Source organism: Callithrix jacchus, chromosome 7, assembly GCF_049354715.1.
Source record: "Callithrix jacchus isolate 240 chromosome 7, calJac240_pri, whole genome shotgun sequence".
Lineage (NCBI taxonomy): Eukaryota > Metazoa > Chordata > Mammalia > Primates > Cebidae > Callithrix > Callithrix jacchus.
This window is the reverse complement of record NC_133508.1, coordinates 60376133-60400988: the sequence shown is the minus strand read 5'-3', so window position 1 is coordinate 60400988 and position 24856 is coordinate 60376133. Positions and strand designations below refer to the sequence as shown.

Sequence of the window (24856 nt, the reverse complement as noted above, 5' to 3'; positions counted from 1 at the left end):
TGTCCCAGTGATGTAGAGGATGACAGCCTGGAGGGAGGTATCTGGGGCAGCACCTGGCCAGGCACCTGGTGGGTTGGTTTGCCCAACTGCCTGGGATGAGCTGCTTAGCCTCCTCCCTTTCCTGAGAACCCAGGACAAGGGGGTGTCTGGGAGGGAGGACAAAGAGAGACCCAGTCACCTGGGTCACCACCTGGAGTGGCAGTTGGGGAGGAAGTGGGACATGCTGGCTGCTTTCTTCAGCCCTGGCCTCCTTCCTTCCCATCCCCTGGGCCTGACTTCAGTGCCCACCTCCAAGGAGGGAGAATCAGAGAACCAGACTCACCTGCCTCTGAGCAGCTATGGAGGTGACAGCCAGGTCTTAACAGCCTCTTCAGGGTCAGCTGCAAGAAACTGCAGAAGCGAGGAGGCTGAGCAAGGAGCTGGTGCCGGGGAGACCAAGAAGGAAGGGAATCCTAGGGCTCCTCCTGGTTCGCCAGTTCCTGAAAATCCACTGTCAGGCTCTACTTCCCTAAACAGTGTTTAAGGGAAGCCAGCCCACTACCACTGGCTGTGCATCGCTCTGAACAATTCCAGGAGGCGCCATCACATAGGTGACCACTCATGGCCTTGTGGGTCTCCACTGCTGCCCACTCCAGCCCTGCTTAGATCCCATCCCCTCATCTCCTCACTCACAAACCTGGCTTCCCTAGCTGAGTACCCAAACCTATGCTTCCTTGATTCATTCTTTCCTTTAATATGTATTTGTTAAATGCCAGAACCACTCACGGGGCTTTTAAGTTCTAGGGACATAGTAGGGCCAAGGCAGTCACCTGGGCCTTTGCAGTCTGGTGGGAAGCTTGGAGAGATGGACATTAAGCAGACATAATGAAAGCTGGCTTGATAAAACTCCAATGAACGCCTTGGGGATTCACCAGCAGTTTAGGTTCTCTCAATAAAGTCCACAGCATGGCGCTCAGAAGACCATGAATGTTCAAGGCCAGGGCTTCCATCTGCAATCTGGCCCTGCACGTCTGGTTTTATCTAAAGTCCCGGTACCTGCCCACTGCCAGCTCCAACTCAATCAGAACATAGGGCTTCTACTAAGTAAATACAAATTTTTAACCACTTACACATATGATCAGTACTTGGCAGGAAAAGCATGCCAAGTGTGTTACATGGGAATTCAAACCCATTGTAGCCATCCAGGAGGGCTTCCCAGACAAGGTGACTTTTAAGCTGTTCTGTGAAGGATGACTCAAAGTTGACCTAGACTTCTTGGGGGAGAGAATAAGCCTACCTGGCCCCTCAACAACCCAGATTGCTCAGCCACAGTCAGACAACCCATGCCACCAGGCTGTCACCGAGATTTGACAGCCAAGACTCTCAGACACTGTCCCTCCCTGGCACACATACCCACTCATGCCCACGATGACAGCCATGAGACAGTCTGGCAGCGGGACCCCTTTGGTCCCCACTCCCAGCCTGTTGTCCACCCTTTGCTCCTTCTCTCTGCTTCTCATCAGAGTCACTGGGTTATGACTCTGGCTTCATATTCACTGGCCATGTGACCCTGGGCACATTACTCAAGCTCCCAAACACTGCGCCTCCACTGCCAATGAGGGTCACAATCCTCCCCACCTCTCAGGGCCACAGAGGTGGTTAGGACTCATAATTCCTCTAAAGCACCTTTGCAGCATCTGCTTAGTGCTGTTGCTGTCACTGTCATCTGCTGTGGCCTTGCTCTGGCCCTACCCCCATGCCCCTCCTTCTCCCGGCCTACTGTCCCCCAACTTCTGCCTATGTCTCCTCTCTCTTTTTCTCCTCTCCCTCCTTCCAGAGTCTGAGACCCAGAATTCCTGAAGGGCTGGGGACAGGGAAGGGGGAGCCAGCTCCCCAAACAGAAATGTCACCTGTTTGTAGTCCCCAGTGGAGGGGCTGGGTGAGAGCTTTCTGCTCGGCCTTGAGAACCTTGGCCTAACCCCTCACCCAGGTTTGACACAGGCTCAAACCTGTGTCAGGTCAAACCCCACCCCAGAGACAGAGCTGGGTAGGTCAGGCCGCTACCTGAACCTGTCCGCCATCTGCAAGCCAGCCAGGGAGGGAATGGCCTCACCCGCTCCGGGGGTGCACATGCTCCGGGATCTAAGTCCACACAGGAGAGCGGGAGGTGGAGAGCACCACATGGAGGGGTGTTGGAATCCCACGGCCTCCTCTACTTGTCCAGGTCATCTTTGAGAAGTCTCCCCATTAGTAAGATGAGGCTAGACAATTCCTGCCTACCACCCACTCAGGGCTGTTGGGAGAAGCAAGAGTTGAGAAGAGGAAAGAAAGAAGGGAATCCTGTCAAGCCTGGGAACCAATGCCTTTCAGTCGCCTGCCAAACTGCACGTTTTGGCCAGCAGATGGCGCCATAGAAGTGCCAGTGTCTCAGCGCCAGGCCCGGGACATTTGTTAAACGTGGCGAAACGGAGTTACTCAAGAGCCCAAACTCTGGAGCTAACGGATCTCAGATTCTACCCCTTAAGCGGCTCATGCCTCTAATTCCAGCACTTTGGGAGGCCGAGGCGAGTGGATCACAAGGTCAGGAATTCGAGACCAGCCTGGCCCACTTGACGGGACCCGTCTCTACTAAAAATACAAAAATTAGCCAGGGGTGGGGGCAGGAGCCTGTAATATCAGCTATTCAGGAACCTGAGGCATGAGAATCGCTTGAACCCGGGAGACAGAGGTTGCAGTGAGCCAAGATCACACTACTGCACTCCAGCCTGGGCGACAGAGTGAGCCTCCAACTCATAAAAAATATATATATATATATACCTTCTTAATAACAATGTGACTTGGTAAGCTGCTTAACCTCTCTGAACCTGTTTCCCCACCTGGCATCCCTTCTTCTGGGGTTGTTGGAGGATTGATTTGCTCCAGGATGCAGAGCGCAGCGCCAGTGCTCAGTGACATGACTGGTACAACCCACCCAGGAGCGAGTCTGCAGCTCCATCCATTCCTGCCAAGCGGCCCTGGCTTCAGCCACACCCCATGTCCACTCCAGCCAGGTCCCCAGGTTTCACTCGCGCCCTCCGCCCTCAGACTGGAACGTTCTCTCCCTCCTTGTTTCATGATTTCCTAGGAACTTTGAGACTTCTTGTTTTTTCTTCTAATTGTATTTTTAAAACTTTATCCAGGTATTATTTATAAATCATACAATTCATTCACTTTAAGGGTACAAGTCAATGATTTTCGGTAAGTTTACCAAGTTGTGCTCAAGATTTGATTTTCATCATGCATCTCAAATTCTACCTCTTTCTTGAGTCCCAGACCATGCGTGCTGCTGCCACTTGGCTGTTGCCCCCTAGCTGCCCCCTGCCCTGCCAACTCAGTACATCCCCAGCCAAACCCATCACTGTCCTCCCTTCCCTTCTCCTCTCCCAGGTTTCCCAGGCCCCTTCTTGGCCAACAATCCCATCCTTTTTCTCTGTGTTCTTAGTACTTTGTTCAGGACCTGGTACATAGTAGGTGCTCAATACAGGTTTGGTGACTGCGCTGTGCACGTGGCTCACACCTGTAATCCCAACAGTTTGGGAAACTGAGGCAGGCGGATCGCTTGAGGTCAGGTGTTGAGGACCAGCCTGGCCAACATGGTGAAACCTCATCTCTACTAAAAATTACAAAAATTAGCTAGGCGTGGTGGTGTCAGCTACAATCCCAGCTACTTGGGAGGCTGAGGAGGCAGGAAAATCGCTTAAACCCAGGAGGTAGAGTTACAGCAAGCTGAGATGGCACCACTACTCTCCAGCCTTGGCGACAGAGCAAGACTGTCTCAAAAAAAAAAAAAGTTTGCTGAGTGAATGAATAAAACCATTGTGACCCTTTACCCACATTTGATTGTTCACCCCTCACTTCCCACCACCCAGTCACCTGTTAGACCTACCTTGGAACTATCTGCCTGATGCTCACCCTTCCCACAGCTCTGCTCCCCTAGACTCATACTCACCCATGCCCTGCCTCACTCTCCTCTGTTTTTTTTTTTTCTTCCTCTGTGTTCCATCCCAGAGTGACTTCTCAGAAAAGCACACGTGATCCCACCTCTCCCTAAGAATGTGCTACCCACTCATCTGCAATGATGTCAATACCCCCAAGTCTGACACCAGCAGACCCTGGGATCTGGTCCCAGCCCATCTCTTAGCCTCAGACTCAACCCTCTCCTTACCCTCTCCAACTCTCTCAGACTCTAATCATCCCAAACCACAAGAGCAGTTTGATGCCATGATTAAAAGGCAGGATGGGGTCAGCCTGCTTGGAGTCCACATCCCAGTCTCAGCGCCTCTCTGAGCCTCAGCTTCCTGGGCTGTAAAATGAGAGTGATAACACTGACCTTGTAGAGTTGTTGGGAGGATTAAACGAGATGATGAAGGTAAAGCACTTAGAAAGGGCTTGGTACATGGTCCATACTCAATCAATGTTAGTTTCATTTCACTGACAACCAGCTGAATTTCTGTTCCCCAGGAATAGACGTCTTTCCCCTTTCTCTCCACCAGGAGTGCTGCAACCCATTTCATGAAGCTGGGGAGATCTGCTCCATTTGGGAGGCTTCCCCAGGTCAGGCTTTAGCTAGCCCTTCCTGGGCCACAGAGCTTACCCACTGGGACCCCTCCTGCCACCTCTCCCAGGGCCAATCTAACCCCAAGTCTTGCTCCACTTACCTCCCAAACAGCCCTCAAATTTCTCCCCTTCTCTCAACCTCATGCTGTCTCCCTGGCACAGGCTGCCAACATGCCCATGCCTCGTCCACTCTGCCCCTTCAGTGTTCCATCCAGAATGGACAGCTGTCCTCACTGTCCTTCCCTATAAAGCCTTCACTGGCTCCTTACTGTGGTCCACTAGAGCCTCAGCTGCATACTGCACCCCTCCCTTCTGCCAGCTGGGTTCACGCCACACTGGCCTCACAAGCACCCTGCTCTTTCCCAGCTCGGGGCCTTCACACGTGCTGTTTCTGCCTCATCTTTCCCCACCCTATCAGTCCTTATTCAACTCCTTCAGATGCTGACCTCTCCAGAGATGCCATCTCTGACCCTCTCATCACCAGCAGTATGTCAAGGTCCCCGTGATGTCTTCATAGCACTCTGTACTTCCTCTGCTTAACCCTTATCACTGTTTATAATTATGTATTTGAGTGACTATTTGAAGAATATCTGCCTCCCCACTTCCTTTAAAAGTTTCCTGAGAGCGAGGCTGTGGATGTCTTTCATTAGGTCCCTAGAGGGCTGGCATATGCCAGAGGAATGAATGAATAAAAAGGCTATTTCCTGACATGTCTTCTCCTATCAGGTCCCCAAGGGCAAGGCCATGACCCAGGTCTGTATTCCCAGACTGATCCCCTACTCCACCTTGGCCTGGAACTTCATTGGGAATCAACAAATGCTGTACAGATGAATGATAACACCTTTTTCCTGGTTTCCTTAAGCTTGATATTTTAACTACTCTTCTTTTTTTTTTTTAGACGGAGTTTCGCATTTGTTGCCCAGGCTGGAGTGCAATGGAGTGATCTCAGCTCACTGCAACCTCTGCCTCCCAGGTTCAAGCAATTCTCCTGCCTCAGCCTCCCAAATAGCTGGGACTAGAGGCATCCACCACCACACCTGGCTGATTTTTTTGTATAATTAGTAGAGATGGGGTTTTACCATGTTGGCCAGGCTGGTCTTGAATTCCTGACCTCAGTTGATCCACCCACCTTCACCTCCCAAAGTGCTGGGATTATAGGTGTGAGCCACTGTGCCTGGCTGATATTTTAACTACTCTTAAAGAAACTCTGATGTGTTCTGATAAAATATTATTAATAAAACATCTACATGGGCATTGAAGTTGGCTGTCACTACCCACTTATTCTCTCAGGAAAGCATATTCTTTGATCATGAATGTCTCTGCAGGCCTCTGTAATTCACTTTCCCAGCCCTGATTGACCCTATTGGCAAAATAATCACTATTTTCCTGCTTTTACAGAAGAGAAAAATAGAAGTTTAGGAAGATTAAGGGGCATGCCCACGGGGGGCTGAGCTGAAATTCTGTGTCCCAGCCCTGTGACTTACCACTCACCTCCCAAAGCCTAGACTTTGAGCCACCCCACTCTACTCAGGGCCTAGTGCAGTGACTCGTGAGAAGAAGGAGGGCTAGTAATGGTTGTTGAATGAATGCATGAATGAATGAACACTTCCTGGAAAGTCTTTTCAGGAGAGAGCCTTAGCTGCAGGGGCCAGACCCCAGGACACCCTCTTTCGCCTTGAGAGACTATCTGAAGATGCTTTCTCCGGTCAGGGCTCTATCTTAGCTGGGAGCCCATGGGGACAGGAGGAAAAGGATTCCAGGCAAGGGGAAAAAGAGTCTCATACGGCAGCACCTCCTGAGAACAGCACTTTACAGTTTGCAAAGCCCTTGCATTCACTGCCTCTCCCTGGGATCTCAAATGAGCTCTGCAAAAAGCCATGGCAGATCAAATAACCATACAAGGGAAAAAAAGGAGGAAAAGCTTTTTTCCCTCTTTGCAAAGCCGATATGTGTGTTCTTGGTAAACATTTGAGAACTATGCTGCCCAATGCAGTAGCCTCTAGCTACATGTGGCCACTTAAGTTTAAATTAATTAGAATTAAATACAACAAAAATTTTATTTTTCAGTCTCACTAGCCACATTTATTTATTTTGAGGCAGGGTCTTGCTCTGCTGCTCAGGCTGGAGTGCAGTGGTACAATCATGGCTCACTGCAGCCTGGACCTCCTGGGTTCAGGCAATCCTCCCAGCTCAGCCTCCCAAGTAGCTGGGACTACAGACACACACCATCACACCCAGCTCATTTTTGCATTTTTGTTTTGTAGAAACAGGGTTTTGCTACCTTGCCCTAGCTGGTCTCAAACCCCTGGGCTCAAGTGATCTGCCCATCTGGACCTCCCAAAGTGCTGGGACTACAGGCGTGGGCCACTAGGCCCAGACAACTAGCCATATTTGAAGTACTCTACATGTGGTTAGTGGCTATGATAACACTGAACGAGGCAGATAGAGAACATTTCCATCATCACAGAAAGTTCTACTGGATAAAACCAATTTACGACATATGAATAAGCAAAAGGAAGGAAGGAAAAACACCTGTCATTCCATTTCCCAAAGAAAACCACTGCTAACATTTTGGCATGGATATTTCCAGTTTTTTCTATGGGTGGGCAACATATACTCTTTTTTTTCAAAATTGGCGTAAGACTCTACCATCTGTTTTATGGCCTGTTTTTTTCGCTTACCAAATTACTGTAAATATCTTTTCTATAACATATTTTTAAACAGGGGAGGAATGTTTGTTTGATTACCATAATTTACGTACTCAGTTCTCTATTTACAGGTATTTGTGTTGTCTTCCATTTTTTTTTTTTTTTTGAGACAGAGTCTCGCTCTGTCACCAGGCTGGAATGTAATGGTGTGATCTCAGCTCACTGTTGCAACCTCTGCATCCCAGATTCAAGCAATTCTCCTGCCTCAGCCTCCCAAGTAGCTGGGCTACAGGTACACGCCACCACGCCCAGCTAATTTTTGTATTTCTAATAGAGACAGGGTTTCACCCTGTTGGCCAGGATGGTCTTGATCTCTTGACTTTGTGATCCACCCGCCTCAGCCTCCCAAAGTTCTGGGATTACAGGTGTGAGCCACCATGCCTGGCCCATCTTTTTAAACTATCAAGACAACTACTGTTTATTTTTAAAATTTAAACATTTTGTTTGACAAGAATTGTATTTCATTTTGATATCAATTCATTAGTTGTGTAAAAGTGGTAGACGCTCATTATAGGAAAGCAAATAAAATACATGAGGGGTAAAGAAGAAAAGCAATCTCCCTACATCCTTCTACCCCCAAATAACCATATTTTCTTTCAAAAAAAAAATTTTTTTTGAGATGGAGTTTTACTCTGTCACCCAGGCTAGAGTACAGTGGCATGATCTTGGTTCACTGCAACCTCTGCCTCCTGGGTTCAAGCGATTCTCCTGCCTCAGCTGTCCAACTAGCAGGGATTACAGGCACAGGCCACCATGCCCAGCTGATTTTTGTATTTTTAGTAGAGGTGGGGTTTCACCTTGTTGGCCAGGCTGGTCTCCAACTCTTGACCTCAAGTGATCCACCCACCTCAGCCTCCCAAAATGCTGTGATTACAGGTCTTTCAATTTTTTATTGTAAGATCTTTCTTTCTTTCTTTTTCTTTCTTTCTCTCTCTCTTTCTGCCTCCCTCCATTCCATTCTTCTTTCTTTCCTTCCTTCCTTCCTTCCCCTCCCTCCCTCTTTCTTTTCTTTTCAAGACAGGGTCTCATTCTGTCACCCAGGCTGGAGTACAGTGGCACAATCAGGGCTAACTGCAGCCTGGACCTCCTGGGCTCAAAGCAGTCCTCCCACCTCAGCCTCCAGAGCTGTTGGGAACACAGGCATTTGCTACCACATCCAGCTAATTAAAAAAAAATTTTTTTAGAGGTTGGATCTCACTACATTGCCCAGGTTGGTCTCTAACTCTTGGCCTCAAGTGGTTCTGCTGCCTCAGCCTCCCAAAGTGCTGAGACCACCGGCGTGAGCCACCACACCTAAATAGACTTTTTCTTTTTTTTCTTTTTTTTGTGACAGGTTCTCACTCTTTCACCCAGGCTGGAGCGCAGTGATGCAATCTTGGCTCAGTGCAGCCTCAACCTCCCAGCCTCAAGCAATCCTTTCACCTTAGCCTCCTGAGTCGAGGGCTACAGGTGCACACCACCACACCCGACTAATTTTTATATTTTTTTGTAGAGATGGGGTTTCACCATGTTGTCCAGGCTGGTCTCAAACTCCTGGCTCAAGCGATCCTGCCAAGGCCTGTCTTGGCCTCCCAAAGTGCTGGGATTACAGGCGTGAGCCACTACACCTGGCCCAGATTTTTTAAACATCCAGAAAGTTTGAAAGAATAACACAGTGAACCCCCCTACACACCCCACCACCTTGATTCAACAGTGAAAACCACCATATTTTAAATATGTTGGTGTCCTCTTTCTAAATAGCTTCCCGGGTTTGAATATGCACAAATATGTGTACACAAGAATGACATCACACTTTACATGTTGCTCTGAATTTTGTTGGCTTTTTTTTTTTTTTTTAAGACGGAGTTTCGCTTGTTACCCAGGCTGGAGTGCAATGGCGCGATCTTGGCTCACTGCAACCTCTGCCTCCTGGGTTCAGGCAATTCTCCTGCCTCAGCTTCCTGAGTAGCTGGGATTATAGGCACGTGCCACCATGCCCAGCTAATTTTTTGTATTTTTAGTAGAGACGGGGTTTCACCATGTTGACCAGGATGGTCTCGACCTCTTGACCTTGTGATACACCCGCCTTGGCCTCCCAAAGCGCTGGGATTACAGGCGTGAGCCACCGTGCACGGCCGGTTTTTTTTTTTTTTTCTTTGAGATGGAGTCTCGCTCTGTTGCCCAGACTGGAATACAGTGGTGCAATCTCGGCTCACTGCAACCTCCACCTCCCGGTTCCAGAGATTCTCCTGCCTCAGCCTCCTAGGTAGCTGGGATTAAAATCATGTGCCATCACGCCTGGCTAATTTTTGTATTTGTAGTAGAGATGGGGTTTCACCATGTTGGCCAGGCTGATCTCAAACTCCTGACCTCAGGTGATCCACCCACCTCGGCCTCCCAAAGTGCTAGGATTACAGGCATGAGCCACCATGCCTGGCCTGTTGGTTTTAAAAAAATGTTCACTTGATAATAGATTATAAACATATTCTCAAGTTTCATGAAGTATCCTTAGCCAACATCATGTTTGATGACCTCTTAGTATTCATTATATGGCGCTATCATAATTTTAACAACCCTCGCATGGTTAGACATTGGTGTCATTTCCAATTTTTCACTATTATGAATAAAAAAGTTCTGTGAACATCTCTGCATCTTTTTGCCATTGGGTAAGAATTTCCTAAGGGTAAATTCCTAGATTGAGGATTCAGGAGTCAAAGGACTTGCCTCACACTAGGGTAATAGCAAAGCACACTTTCACTGATAATGCCTGAGATTCTCTAGCTACCAATATCCTCACCAGTATAGAAACAGTTTCCCTCAGACTCCCAGGCTGGAGTGCAGTGGCATGATCACGGTTGACTGTAGTCTTGATCTCCTGGGCTCAAGTGATCCTCCCACTTCAGCCTCCTGAATAGCTGGGACCACAGGCATGTGCCACTATGCATAGCTACTTTTTAAAATTTTTTGAGAGACAGGGTCTCACTATGTTGCCCAGGTTGGTCTTGAGCTCCTGGTTTCCAGCAATCCACCCACCTCAGCCTCCCAAAGTACTGGGATTAGCACCTAGTCCTCACCAATATTATTATTATTATTGTTTGAGGCAGGGCCTCACTCTGTCGCCCAGGCTGGAGAGCAGTGGACACCAACAAATAGCTTCCAAGTTATGCAAATGCTTTCATGCACTTAACACATATTTATTCAACAGCCACCATGAGCCAGACACTCTTCAGGATAATATAGTAGAGGATGAAATCAAGTCTCTGCTGATGATGAGGACTACAACATTCCAGTGGGAGAGACAAACAGTAAAGAAACGTCAGTTCGAAGGTGATGAATGCCATGAAGAAAAGTAAAGCAGGAAGAGGGGCCGGAGAGTGGGAGAGGTGGGAGAGGATTGGGTGCTATAGTATATACAGCAGGATGGCCAGAGAGAAGCTAGCCTAGTGATGAGCAGGAGTGAGCCCTGCCATGGATAAATGGGCAGGGGCAGTTATCTTCTCTAGGCAGACAGAATACAAGGGCGAAGGCCTGGAGGTGTGATTGTGCTTGGCTGCTCAAAGACAGCAGGGAGGTCAGTGTGGCGGGGCAAGGGAGCGAAAAGCAACAGGCGGTAAGGTGGGGAAGGGTGTGCACAGCTCAGGTTGGACTTTCTAGGCCATGGAACAGTGTTAAGATTTTCTCTGAGTGAGAAGGGAGCCCCTGGGGGATTTGAACAGAGGAAGGAAGTAATTTGACTCATGTTTTAAAAAGATCACATTGGCCAGGCACGGTGGCTCATTCTTGTAATCCCAGCACTTTGGGAAGCCGAGGCGGGCAGATCATCTGAGTTCAGGGAGTTTGAGACCAGCCTGGCCAACATGGCAAAACCCTGTCTCTACTAAAAATAAAAAATTAGCTGGGCACGGTGGCTGGTGCCTGTAATCCCAGCTACTCAGGAGGCTGAGGCATGAGAATCACTTGAACCCTGGAGGCAGAGGTTGCAGTGAGCCAAGGTCACACCGCTGCACTCCAATCTGGGGGATAGAGAGAGACTCTGTCTCCAAATAATAAATAAGTAAATAAATCACATTGGCTACTCTATGGGGTATAAAGGCTGCAGGGAGCATTAGGCTGGAAGCAGGGACCCTCACTAGGAGGCTCTTACACAACCCCAGGCAAGAAATGGTGGTACCTCGGACACAGGTAGGAACAGTGGAGATGGTGAAATTGTGGAAGCTTTGGAAGGTGGAGCTCATGCTATTCTTGATGGGTCAGATGCAGGTGTAAGAAAGCAGAGTCAAGGACAGCCCACATTGTGACCTGAACAATGAAAGGATGGAGTTGCCTTTTGCTGGGATGGGAAGACCCAGGGACGATTACATTTGGGGGTGAAATGAAGAATTCATCTGTAGATATATCCAGTTTGGGTTCCTATTGGATATCTGACTGGAGACATGTGAGCCTGATGCTGAGCTGGAGGGGCTGGGCTGGAGATACTCATCTACAGCCAACTGCAGAGAGAATGTATGAACACCTCGGGACTGAGCGAGAGCACCCAGAAGTGAGCTAGAGAAGAGAAGAAGTCCCAAGGCTGACTTCTGGGGCACCCTGGCCTGTGGAAGTTGGGGACATGAGGGAGAACCAGCAAAGGAAACTGACAAGGGATCCTGTGAGGTGGGAGGACCAGGAGAGAGGGGGCCTAGGAAGAAATGGGCAGGACATCCAGCAGGGAGGAGGGCACAGTCGCTGGCCCAGGGCCGATGTTGAGGACAGATGGGACTGTTGAGTTTGTCAGCTGGAGGTCATCGTTGACCTCGACAAGAGCAGTTTCAGTGGAGCAGTGGGAGTGAAAGCCCCAGAGAGAGCTGGAGAGAGAAAAGGAAGGAGGAATGAAGATGGTCAACCCAGAAAACTCTGTGAGATGTTTTCCTGGGAGAGCAAAGAAATATGGCGGTGTGGGTGTGTGTGCATGGGTTTGTACGTGTGTGCACGCACGCCTGTGTGTGTAAGATGAAGGGAACAGCAGCCGATTATGTGCTGATGTGAATGAGCCAGCACAAAAGGGGGACCCCTGGCACTGAGGGAGAGACACAAAGAATTGCTCATTGTTGTCCTGGAGGAGGTGAGAGAGGACAAAGGGCAGTGCCCCATGGAGGGCATCAAATTTGAATGCACACAAGGCCTCCAGGTAACAGGCATTGGTACATGCGGAAGTGAAGGGAGAGGTGGAGTCTGAGGAATTTTCCTTCTAATTGCTTCTGTTTCTCAGTGAAACAGACAGCAAAGTCCTTCAACAGCTGACAGCTAATACAGCAGGTTCTTTTTTTCTCAGGTGTTGTTACGGAAAGCTTCGCCTTCCGCTTACCACAGGTGAAATGGTTGGCTACAAAAACCCTTTGAACGCCAGGATCACACTCAGCATGATGAGAGCCACATGAGGCTGAATGTGCAGGAACTTGGGCCAGTGGGGGGACAGGTCACATTGTGGCAAGTCACATTCCCCCTCAAGGGGTGGGTGCTCACCAAGTGGAATGGGAGTGTGACTCTATAGCAGCGATTCATTCACAACATGCTATCTCCCCTCCCTTTACACGCATGTTTAAATGTGTGCATATTAGGCTGGGTGCAGTGGCTCACGCCTGTAATCCCAATACTTTGGGAGGCCAGGAGTTCGAGACCAGCCTAGGCAACATGGTGAAACCCTGTCTCTACTAAAACTACAAAATTAGCCAGGCATGGTGGTGCATATCTGTAATCCCAGCTACTCGGGAGGCAGAAGCATGAGAATCACTTGAACCCAGGAAGTGGAAGTTGCAGTGAGCCAAGTTCATGCCATTGCACTCCAGCCTGGGTGACAGAGGAAGACCCTGTCTCAAAATTTTACAAAAGTGTGTAAGTTAAATGCACCATGATGAAGACTCCACCGTAAATGGTGCAGCTGGAACCTCCAGCTGCCTGACTCCACGTCAGTTTTCTCTCTACTATAATACTCCATCTCTCATCACATGTCACTAGGATGACCAAAATTGCAGGGAAGAGAGTAACCCAGGCTGAAAGGAGGAGGAAAAAGCCTAAACTAGAAAATTCTAGAACATCAGACCTGGATGGGCCCCCACAGATCATTTGGTCCAACACCCTTACTTGATAGACATGGAAAATGTGGTTCACTGACTTACCCAGTATCACACCCCAGAATCCCCATCATCCCCATCAACATCATCACCAACATCATCATCACCACCATCCTCCTCCTCATCATCTTCAATATCATTCCTATCATTATCATCCTCCTCCTAATCACCAGAATTGTTATCTGCATGGAAGCCAGCCTATATTCATCACTCCCTGCTGCCAAGCTGTGTCCCATTTCATCGTAGAAGCCTCTTGAGATGGCCACTCTCATTACGTTCATTTTACAGGTGGTGAAACATCACAGAGTAAGTAAGGTGTAAACTGGGAGACCCTCTTCCCACCCGCTCTGTAAAAATCTTTACTAGAGATCTCGCACTGGGCCACTAACCCTCAGATAGGAGACAGAAGGGGGCTCCCCTTGAAACCCGAAAGAATTAAATTTAAGACCAATAAAGGGAAGTTTTGCTTCGAACAGAGGGGGTATTGGCTAAAAATACTAGTGGCTTCAAGAAGTATTTAGATCAGTTCATAGATAGTTGATGGCAGTCAGAGTGATCTTTTAAAGACACAAATCAGGCTGAGTACGGTGGCTCACGCCTCTAATTTCAACACTTTAGAAGGCCAAGGCAGGTGGATCACTTGAGGTCAGGAGTTTGAGACCAGCCTGGCCAACATGACAAAACCCTGTCTCTACAAGAAAAAAAAAAAAAAATTAGCTGGGTGTGGTGGTGGGCGCTTGTAATCCCAGCTACTCTGGAGGCTGAGGCACGATAATCACTTGAAACTGGGAGACGGAGGTTGCAGTGAGCCGAGATAGCACCACTGCACTCCAGCCTAAGGGACAGAGCAAGACTCTGTTTCAATAAAATACAATAAAGACATAAATCAGATCACAACACTCTGCTGTCCAAAACCACCCACTGCACTTGGAATAAAATCCAGACCCTTTGCCCTCGTGCTTCCCCACCTTCTTCCTGCTGTCATCTCTGTGTTCAGTTGGCTGCAGCCACAGCCACAGCCACGGCCACAGTGTTCTCCTTGCAGTTCTTGAAATGACAAGCTCTTCCTGCCTCAGGGCCTTTGCACCTTCCCTTTTCTTTGCTAAGCCATCTTCTTCTGCTCTTTGCCTGGGTGGCTTTTTCTCCTCCTCCACATGTCAGCCTAAATGTTAACTCCTACAGGGGGCTGTCCCTGCATGACCCCTCAGCTGAGTCACTGCCTGGTCACTCTCTCTGTCTCCTCACCCTCTGTCTTGTCACCTTGCGGTTTTCTTCCTTGCCTTTATCACAGCCACATTATTTTGTTTATTTACTTGTTTTGTGTTTGTCTCTTTCTGTTGGACAGTGAGCTGCATGACGTCCGTGTCACTGTCTGTCTTTTTTCATTCCTGTGTCCCCAGAACGATGTGCTGCAGGCCCAGAGCCTGGCATGTGCTATTTATTTATTCAGCACTGACTGTGCACTGCCCGGCCTCCTAAGCCCTTTTATTTGAATTAACTCATTCATCAGTCCTCATACATCAGCCCTGTGAGGGAGAGACTTTATTAACATCCTTATTTTATAGAAAGGAAATTAAGGCACGGGTAGTTTAGAAATGTATCTACGGTCACAACTAGTAAGAGGCAGAGATGAAAATCTAGGTAGGGGGCTCCAGAATCTACACTGTTAACCACAACCATCTACTCCCTCTCCAGTATTTACTGAGAAAGTCATCAGTAGACATTTGAGAAATGAATAAATGAACCAGGTGCAGCAGCTTACATCTGTAATCCCAGGACTTTGGGAGGCTGACGCAGGCACATCTCTTGAGGTCAGGAGCTCAAGACCAGCCTGGTTAACATGGTGAAACCCTGACTCTCCTAAAAAAAAAAAAAATTAGCCGGGTATGGTGGCACACACCTGTAGTCTCCACTACTCGGGAAGCTGAGGCAGGAGAGTCACTTGAACCTGGGAGGCAGAGGTTGCAATGAGCCAAGATCACGCCACTGTACTCCAGCCTGGGTGAAAGAGTGAGACTCTATCTCAAAAAAAAAAAAAAAAAAAAGGAAGAAAGAAAGAAAGAAAAATGAATGAATGAGAGACAATTGGTGGATACTACGGGCCCTGGAAGCAGCCATACGTAGGTTTGGGGCTGGCTCTGTCCTCCATGAACTTGGATCTCAGATTCTAATTCTACTAAAAAATTTAAAAAAAACTTCTCCGAGAATGCCTCCAACCAATAAGCAAAGGCTAACCAACCTAATAGAGAAGTGGGCAAAAGGACTGGACAGCCAATTTACAGAAAAGAAACAAGAATGCAAAATAAACATATGAAAAGATGTCTCATCTTATTAGGGAGGTGCACATGAAGACCATGTGAGGAACAGTGAAGGAATCTGGTCATACTATGTTGGGGAGGATATGGAGGTACTAGAACTCTCATCCACTGCGGAGAAGGGAGGGAAGAATGTTAGTCCATACAAGCACTTCAGAAAATCACTTGGAAACATCTTGTAAAGTTAATTATGTGCATACCCAATGACCCACAATTACAGTCTTAGGTATGTAGCTTAGAGAAACTTCTACATGTGTGCACCAAGACATAGGTATAAGAATGATCATGGCAGCCTTACTGGTGATAACGAAAAACTGGAAACAATCCATGTGCTCATTGACTGGAGAATGGATAAAGTCACTGAATTCTCTCTTTTTTTTTTTTTTTTGAGCTGGAGTTTCACTCTTGTTGCCCAGGCTGGAGTGCAATGGCTTGATCTCAGCTCATTGCAACCTCCACCTCCCGGGTTCAAGAGATTCTCCTGCCCCAACCTCCTGAGTAGCTGGGATTACAGGCACATGCCACCACACCCAGCTAATTTTGCATTTTTAATAGAGACAGAGTTTCTCTATGTTGGTCCCGCTGGTCTCAAACTTCCGATCTCAGCTGATCCGCATGCCTTGGCCTCCCAAAGTGCTGGGATTGCACGTGTTAGCCATCGTGCCTGGCCCAAAGTCACTGAATTCTATTTGACAATAGAGTACTAGACAGCTGGAAAAAGGAATGGAGGCCAGCCAAAGATGCAAAGTCACATACATATTTTAGAAACATAGTGATGCATGAAAAACAATCAAGCCAAAGAAGAATGCACGCACACTGTGCTGTTTATATAAAGGTCAATAAACAAAATAATGTGTTGCCCAGCATCCTCCCCATTTGGTAAAATTACTTTTTTTCAAAGCGAGGGAATGATGACCACAAAATTCAGGATAGTGTTTACGTCTGGAGGAAGGCAGGGAGTAGGACTGAGTAGGCACACACAGGTGGCCTCAGTGGTGCTGGTGAAGGTCTAGTTCCTAAGCTGAGGCCATGGGATCGCAAGTGTTTGTCTTCATACACAAGATATTCAACATACTTTTTTTTATAGTCATCAAATATTACATAATATGACTTTGTTTTTAAAACTTTTGTAGTTCCTAGGGTTGTTGTAAGAACTAAATGGGGCCAAGCATGGAGGCTCACACCTGTTATCCCAGCACTTTGGGAGGCCGGGGTGGGTGGATCACCTGAGGTCAGGAGTTTGAGACCAGCCTGGCCAACATGGTAAAACCTCAGCTCCACTAAAAATACAAAAATTAGCTAGATGTAGTGGCCCACGCCTATAATCCCAGCTACTAGGGAGGTTGAGGCAAGAGAATTGCTTGAACCCAGGAGGCACAGGTTGCCGTGGGCCGAGATTGTGCCACCGCACTCCAGCCTGGGTGACAAGAGCGAAACTCCGTCTCAAAAAAAAAAAAAAGAATTAAATGGGAGTGCAGATAGATTTGTTCATTCAACAAACATCTGTCATATGCCAGGCATCCTCTGAGATGCCAGGCAAAATATAAAAAAGGAGAAGACTATGTAACTGGGACGAGGTGGCTCAAGATTAGAACAGCTAACGGTACCAGCTTTGGATCCAGAGAGACCTGGATACAAATCTGCTACTTACTAGCTTTGTGGCCTTGGGCAAACTACCTAGCCTCCCTCTTCCTCAGCTTTTTCATCTGTAAGTCAGGAATAATAATCATGGAAATGGCATGAGGCTGAGATAAAGCTACAAAGATAACTGGCTTGCCATGGTACTGAGCATTAAGAGCGCAGTAAATGTCACTGTGCCAGGTGCTGAGAGGGTGGGGTGGAGAGGAGAGTGTTGCTCTGTCCAGGTGAGCTTTGAAAGGGAGGACTTTGAGTTGTACTGTGGAGCCACTGATGGGTTGAAACAAAGCAAGGACAAGATTTGTGTCTCAGAATGAGCCCCCCGTCCAAAGTAAGGGTGAGACTAGAGCCAGGAAGGCCGTCTAAGAGGCTTTTAGAGTCATCCAGGTGAGAGATTATGGAGTCCTGAACTAGGGGACCTGAAGTGCAGAGGGACAGGAAGACTGGGAAGGGACAGATTCTGGAGCAAAATTAAGGAGATAAAATGCACTGGATTGGAAAACTTATGTGGGAGCTGAGAGCAGAAATCAGCTGGGACAACATCCAGGTGTGTTGCCCTGAGACGGAGAAACGAGAAGAGGCTGGTGGCAGGTGAGCGTGAGATGATGAGCTTGGAGCTGGTTGAGTTGAGTTGGGTGAAGGGGAGTCATCAAGCAGAGATGTCTTAGGAGGTGCTGTGTTTATGAATCAGGGGCTCAGGAAGGGCACTGCTCAGCTTAAGGAACATAACTGGGAATGGATGAGGTTGTCCTGGCTGCGTAGTAGGCTAAGGTGCCCAAGACGGCAGAGGCAGGAGGAGGAAGGGCTAGGAGGAGGAAGGGCTAGGAGGAGGGGGCCTGCAAGGGAGCTAGCTAGATAGAAGGACGATGAAGATGGGGATTCATACTTGCCCTGAAGTTGAGAGAGATGACAGCTTGGATGAGAAAGGTGAGGCCCGCCCCAGAATCAGGTGCCACAGAAGGGCTGAGAAGAGGCCACTGGATCTAGCCATCAGGGTTGTCAATAGCTTAGGCAAGAACATTTTCCTGGTGTGAGGGGGACTGAACTTTGGAGAAGCTGGATACTGAAAGGTCTTTCTCAGGGCACCCAGGGTGAATCACAGCCCCTTTCCAGCCCAGGCCCATCCAGCTCCTCACACTCCATGGATGGCGCTCCATGCCTAGTCCCGGCTGGTCTGTAAACTCCAGGAGCAACCACTAGGAATCACGTTAAGTGTATTCTCCATTTGAGCCTTGTTTCAGTCCTCCCAAGAGGTCTGTATTATTTTCACCCCCATTTTACAAATAAGCAGACTGAGGCTCTGGCTGACATGCCCAAGACGAGGGATAGGTTCCATCCCTAATTTATGGGTTGCATTTAAGAAAAAGAAACCCACATCATCTGAACCTACAACATCCAGACTCTGCGGTTCTCAAAACTTTAGCCTGCCTACAAATCACCTGCGATTCCTATGAATTCCTGCTCTTGGGCCCCAAACTGCAGGAATTCTGATGGAGCAGGTGTGAAGCCCTGTTTGGGGATGTGTGGTGTTAACCAGCACCCCAGGTGGTTCCCATGCAGGTAACCGGAGTCCACCCTTGAGGCAGCATGAGCCCAACCCTGTGCTGTACAGAGGAGGGGATTTCAGGAACTGGACTGCCCTGGACCCCAAGTAACCGGTTTCTGGTGATCAGTTGGGGCTCTGGCTGCAGCTGGGAGTGGATTGGGGCGGAGGGAGGCAGAGGGTGGTAATAAAGAATCAACAGGAAGTTCTGCTTTTATTAGCTCTGGGTAGTAGCAGCTGCAGGTGAGTAATCTGATTTCTGCGGCGTCCTGTTTTCTCCGCTGCCTGGCGGTTCCTCGACACCCACTCACCTGCCACCAGCCACGGGAGAGACAGCGGGAGGGAGGGAGGATGGGCGTGGGGCCCCGCCCGCCCAGGTCCCTCACCCACGCCCACGCGGACGCACCCGCCGCGCAGACGCCGCCACCCGCTGCGCACCTGCGGTGCTCACTGTGGGGAAGCTGAGCTCCAGCGGCTGGCGGGGAAGAGACGCGGACGCCCACTCGTGGCCCTGCCGCCTGCTCCCCGCCTCCCCGCTAGAGCTGCGCCACCAGGCTCCGGACGGGCTCCCCTGATCCGAAGGCTGGGTGCCATCTCCTAGGTCCGCCCTTGACTTCTGAGCCTTAGTTGCTGCTTCTGTCAAATGAGAGCACGTTCACCCACCAGTGTTAGACTGGTGAGAGCAGGGAAGGGGTGCTAAAATTACAAACTGTAAAGGGCTATAGCGATCACCAAATCATCAGAAGGAAACTGGCCCGAGAGAGGCAAGTCTCTTAGCTGTGCTGTGTCTCGGTTTTCTTATTTGTAATATGGGAATGAGTACCGCTTCTTCATAAGCAGATGATGCTCATCTAGTGGATGGAACACAGTGCAGGGCAAGGGCAGTGGCTGCGTGGGGTCCTCATTACTGTTGCTCTTAGCCCAGTCCAGAACCTGCATTCCCTCTTCTTACTCGGGTTCCCTGGTTTTCCTTGGTTCTCAGCACACGTTTAGGAAATGGGTGGCTTGGATGACAAAAGGATTCTCAGGGTCAGGGGCTTGCCCAAGACTGGGGATTGGTTCCATCCCTAACTCTCTGAACCAAGCTTTCCATCTGTAAAACGGGGTTGACAACATTTTCCCTGACAACCCACAGACTATAAGACCAATGAGAAACTAAGAGACACCTGGTAAACTGGAAGTACGACCCACATGCAAAGACTACAATTATTTCTTCCAGGTGCCTCTCTGCCCTAAAGAGTCAAGGATTAGTCAAGAACCAAAGGAGATCAGCCAACAGGATCCCTCTGAGAAGGGCCGGGCATTCTGCTTCACCCGTGGAGGTCACCGCAGTGCGCAGCGATGGCCCAAAGGTGGAGAGAGAGGTCAGGCTGGGTCCTGCCCTTGGGGGCTCATGTCCCAGGTTAGCCCAGGAGGCGAAGGCCCAGGTGTGATGGCAGTACAGAAGAGGAAAGCCGACTCTTTGGGCAAAGGGGCTCAGGTTGGGGTTACAGGGAGGACTTCCCGGAGCAGTCAGCCATGACCAGACTCTGAAGAATGGTTGTAGCTCAGGTGGGAAGAGGAGCAAGGCACGTCCTGGGCAGACACAGATTCCAGCAGAGAAGTCCAGAGATAAGAAAGGGGGTAGTATGTTCAGGAAAAGGGTGTGAAATGTGACTGAAATGCAAGATGGGGAGAAGAAATGAGTTCAAGATGAAGTCAATTTGGAGCCAGGCATGATGGCTCATGCCTGTAAACCCCAACACTTTGGGAGGCTGAGGCAGGTGGATCGCCTGAGGTCAGGAGTTTGAGACGAGCCTGGCCAACATGGTGAAACCCCATCTCTACCAAAAATACAAAAATTAGCCAGGCATCATGGCACACGCCTATAATCCCAGCTACTTGGGAGGCTGAAGCAGGAGAATCTCCTGAACCTGGGAAGCGGAGGTTGCAGTGAGCTGAGATTGTACCACTGCACTCCAGCCTGGGTGACAGAATGAGACTGTCAAAAAAAAAAAAAAAAAAACCATGAAGTCGAATTGGGAATGGCCTCCAGTACCACCCTACGCAGCTCAGACTTGATCCTGAGGTTGACAGGGAGCCACGCAGTGTTCACAGCAGGAGTGACATGGTCAGGTGTGGGTTCTATAAGATCTCTGTGGTAATAGATATGGACGATAGACAAAGGGAAGGAGGAGGAAAGGGAAGACTGACGTTACTGCAGCGAGTTGAAGGAGGCCTGAATCAAGGTAATGGCAATGGGGAGGGAGGGGGGAAAGTTGGGCAAGAACTTTCTGAAACTGAACAGCAGTAGATCCAGGAGAACAATTAGAGGGAGAAACAGAAAATAAAGGTGACAGAATTTCCTGTATCAGGAGCTGAGGCAGATGATGACAGCATTCCTGATTGTCTCTAAGGAGACTACCCAGGAAGGTGGCTGGCAGAGTGGGATCACCTTTAAGGTACCTCCCAGACATCCATTTCTTCAAGAACTGACTGCACTACACACCCAGATATAGGACTAGATAAGGCCCAAGGTCATCCAGGGAAAGGCAAGAGAGAGAGAATTTTAGGAATCTTTTAAGTGACAGAAACTCAGTTCAAATTAGGTTATGGAAAACAAAACAAAAAGAAAAAAGATACTATAAATATAGTGGCTCCTTTATCTTGGAGTTTCAAAGGTGGGTCTAACTTTGGGCATTGCTGGATCCAGTGTTTCCAATGATGACATTGGTTAACTCCTATCACCCCCATCAGTCAGTTCTGTTTGTCTCTGCCTTTAAGAATGGGCCTTCTCAGTCAGGCATGGTAGCTCACCCCTGTAATCCCAGCACTTTGGGAAGCCAAGGCAGGCGGATCACTTGGGGTCAAGAGTTCAAGACCAGCCTGGCCAACATGGTAAAACACTGTCTCTACTATGAATACAAAAATTAGGCGGGCCGGGCGTGGTGGCTCATGCCTATAATCCCAGCACTTTGGGAGGCCGAGGCGGGTGGATCACGAGGTCAAGAGATCGAGACCATCCTGGTCAACAAGGTGAAACCCTGTCTCTACTAAAAATACAAAAATTAGCTGGGCATGGTGGTGCGCGCCTGTAAAGCCAGCTACTCAGGAGGCTGAGGCAGGAGAATTGCTTGAACCCAGAAGGCGGAGGTTGCAGTGAGCCGAGATCGCGCCATTGCACTCCAGCCTGGGTAACAACAGCGAAACTCCGTCTCAAAAAAAAGGAATACAAAAATTAGCCAGGAGTGGTGGTGCACATCTGTAATCCCAGCTAGTTGGGAGACTGAGGCAGGAGAATTGCTTGAACCTGGGAGGCAGAGGTTGCAGTGAGCCAACATCACACTACTGCACTCCAGCCTGGGTGGCAGTAGTCTCAAAAAAAAAGAAAGAAAGAAAGAAAGAATAGGCCTTGTCTCCAATGGCAGATAGGCATTCTCCAATCCCAGTAAAAATGCTCAAATGTATACATCCCACCAGCTCTCAGCTCTCATTTCAGGAGAGAGCCAAGCTTCCCCACTGGCTCCATTGAAAGTTCCAGGGAGTGCTCTGATTGGCTCAGCTTGTATCACATGCCCAGGCCCAAACCAATCATTGTATCAAGGAAAATGGGGCACTGTGATTGGCCTACTTGCCCTTCCCACACTGGGTGGGGCCCTGTGGACAGGAAATGAGAGGATTGGAAAAATATGCCAGGCAGACAAAAGAGAATCCAGCCCTGCCTCAGTTCACTATGAGGCTTGAGGGCAGAACCCTGGGGAACAGGGTTGGGTGGAACTTGAGAAGGGGACCACCATACCACAGGGGTATGAGAGAGGTTCTGGGAGAAGCAGGGTCTTCAAGGGAGGAGAGAAGTCCTACGAGGAGAGAACGGTCAAAGGCAAATTCTGGGAGAGGTCAATCACACTCTGTTCTAGGCTCCAACCGCCCACCCTCACCTGACATGGAAAGGCTCTGAGGCCTGGTTTCACCAATACTGATTCTGCCACCTTCCCCAGCAGAGGCTGTTTGCTTATCTGTTAAATGAGGGTAATGGCAGAACGCCCATCCCATAGGGTGACAGAGGGCTGAGTGAGAGACACCAAGAAATGCTTACCCCAGTGCCTGGCACATAGTGAATGCTCAACAAATGGGAGCTACTTACAGTGCTGGCCAAAGAAATAGCAGTAGTTGGTGGTGCTGGTGGTTGTAGCACCCAGAATCCTGCCATCTTGACAGGGCAGAAAGGATAACTAATAAATTAAGCACCAGTCAGGCACCAGTCCTTCATTCATTCATTCATTCACTCATTGAACAATCTTTAACTGAGTGCCGGCTGTGTATCAGTCCCTATGCCAAACACAGCAGATGCAAAGAAGAACGGGGTCCAAGAATGTGTGGGGTACAGACCTGAGGTGGACAGTTATGATACAGGGTGGTAAGTGCTGTAGGGACTGGGCTGTGCAAGCCCAGAGAAACTTGTTCCACATGGAGGCCCCAGGGCAGCCCCCTAAGGAGACAACATTTGAGATGACATTTCATGTGCACTCACAATGGATCAGGCACTGGAAATGCCAAGGATTTTCACATTGCTCCTATGATGCAGATGAGGGGATGGGGCCCAGAGAGTGTGGGCAGCTTGGTTAGGGTCACCATGATCATAAGTGAGGACACCAGGGCTGGCCCAACTCCACTGGATGAGTTTGCCAGATGGGGAGAGAGGAGAGACAGGATGTCAGGCAGAGGGCAAAGGACAATGTAATCTAATCCTCTAGGATAGAGAGAGGGAGCTGTGATTCCCATAGCGAAAGCCCACACCTTAGAAGGGTGGGACAGAGGCAGTACGACAAGGGCAAGGTGAGAGCCATGACCCCCAGCAAATCCTGTGCCTCCTGGAACCTCCATCTCCTCTTCTGTTAAATGAGGATAAGGACATCTATTATATTATTTTCATCTCTATTTTACAGGTAAGAAACAGATTAGATAAAGGCTATCCAGTTGCAGAGCCCGCCGGGCTGAGCCACGCACTGTGGTTCTGCTGGAGCAGAGGAGATGTATGAGTTCCCTGCAAACCCTCCTGTTTGTCTCAAGAGTGGGAGCCATGAAGAGTACCCCAAGATAGGGGGGAAACTTTATGAGAGCAGCCCTCAGAGAGTCTCAGAAGATGCTCCTGTGTTCCTACCCAGAAATTCAGTTTCTTAAGGACCTTAGAGACAATTTCATTCATGCATTAGTGGGGAGTGATGCATACAACTTGCAAATGGAGAAATTGAGCCCAGAAAGGAGGGAGTGTTGTCCAAGGTCACACCACAAACTGGTGGTAGAAATCCATCTAGAATGCAGGCCTCCCAACATTTGGTTTTGTCTGTGTCTCCATTCCCTCTACTCCTCACAAATGACTTGTCCCCTTGTCCCCATGAAGGCAATTTCTACCAATCCTGAGCATTTAACATGGGCCAGATACTTCACCTTACTCTGACCCTCCAAACCACCCTATGTAGTGTTATCCAGAGGCAACTGTACATACATGATACATGGCTTATTGATAGTATATTACAAAACACATAAAATAATAATTGATGTATCTGTATTTTATGACCACCCTAGAAATGACACAATCCTTATTTTACAGATGAGAAAACTGAGGCTCAGAGATGGAAAAAAACTGTCTCTGGGACACACAGCCAGCAAGCAACAAGGTGAAGAGGTTAGTATCCAGGCATCTCTGACTCCAAAGCAGGGGTGTCTTGTCCACACCCCAAGCTGCTGTTGGGGAACAGATGGGAGAGCCTGCAAGGGGAGGTGAGGGGAAGGTGCTGAGCCCAGTCATGAGGGAGGTGACCGTGATTGTAGTGGCTAAACATGTGTCCTCTGAGGTCAGGCTGTCAGGCTGCTCAACCACTCCTTAGCTCTGTGCCTTCAGGAAAACCATTAGTCCTCTCTGAGCCTTGACTTCCTTATCTGTAAAATGGGCATGGTAATTACATGCCACCCTCATTAGGTTCCTGGAAGGGTTAAATGAGTGTGCGG

The 24856-nt window shown here is 48.9% G+C and overlaps 1 pseudogene across 1 annotated transcript in view; it reads right to left on the bottom strand.

Annotated features, from left to right (window-relative positions):
• LOC100415124 (U2 small nuclear ribonucleoprotein auxiliary factor 35 kDa subunit-related protein 2 pseudogene) overlaps positions 1-24856 on the bottom strand; it is a 75972-nt pseudogene that overhangs the window by 30214 nt on the left and 20902 nt on the right. The window contains exon 1 of the transcript XR_013520601.1: positions 323-24856. This exon is cut by the window's right edge and continues 20902 nt beyond it. The product of XR_013520601.1 is annotated as a U2 small nuclear ribonucleoprotein auxiliary factor 35 kDa subunit-related protein 2 pseudogene (transcript). The remainder of the gene's footprint in view (positions 1-322) is intronic.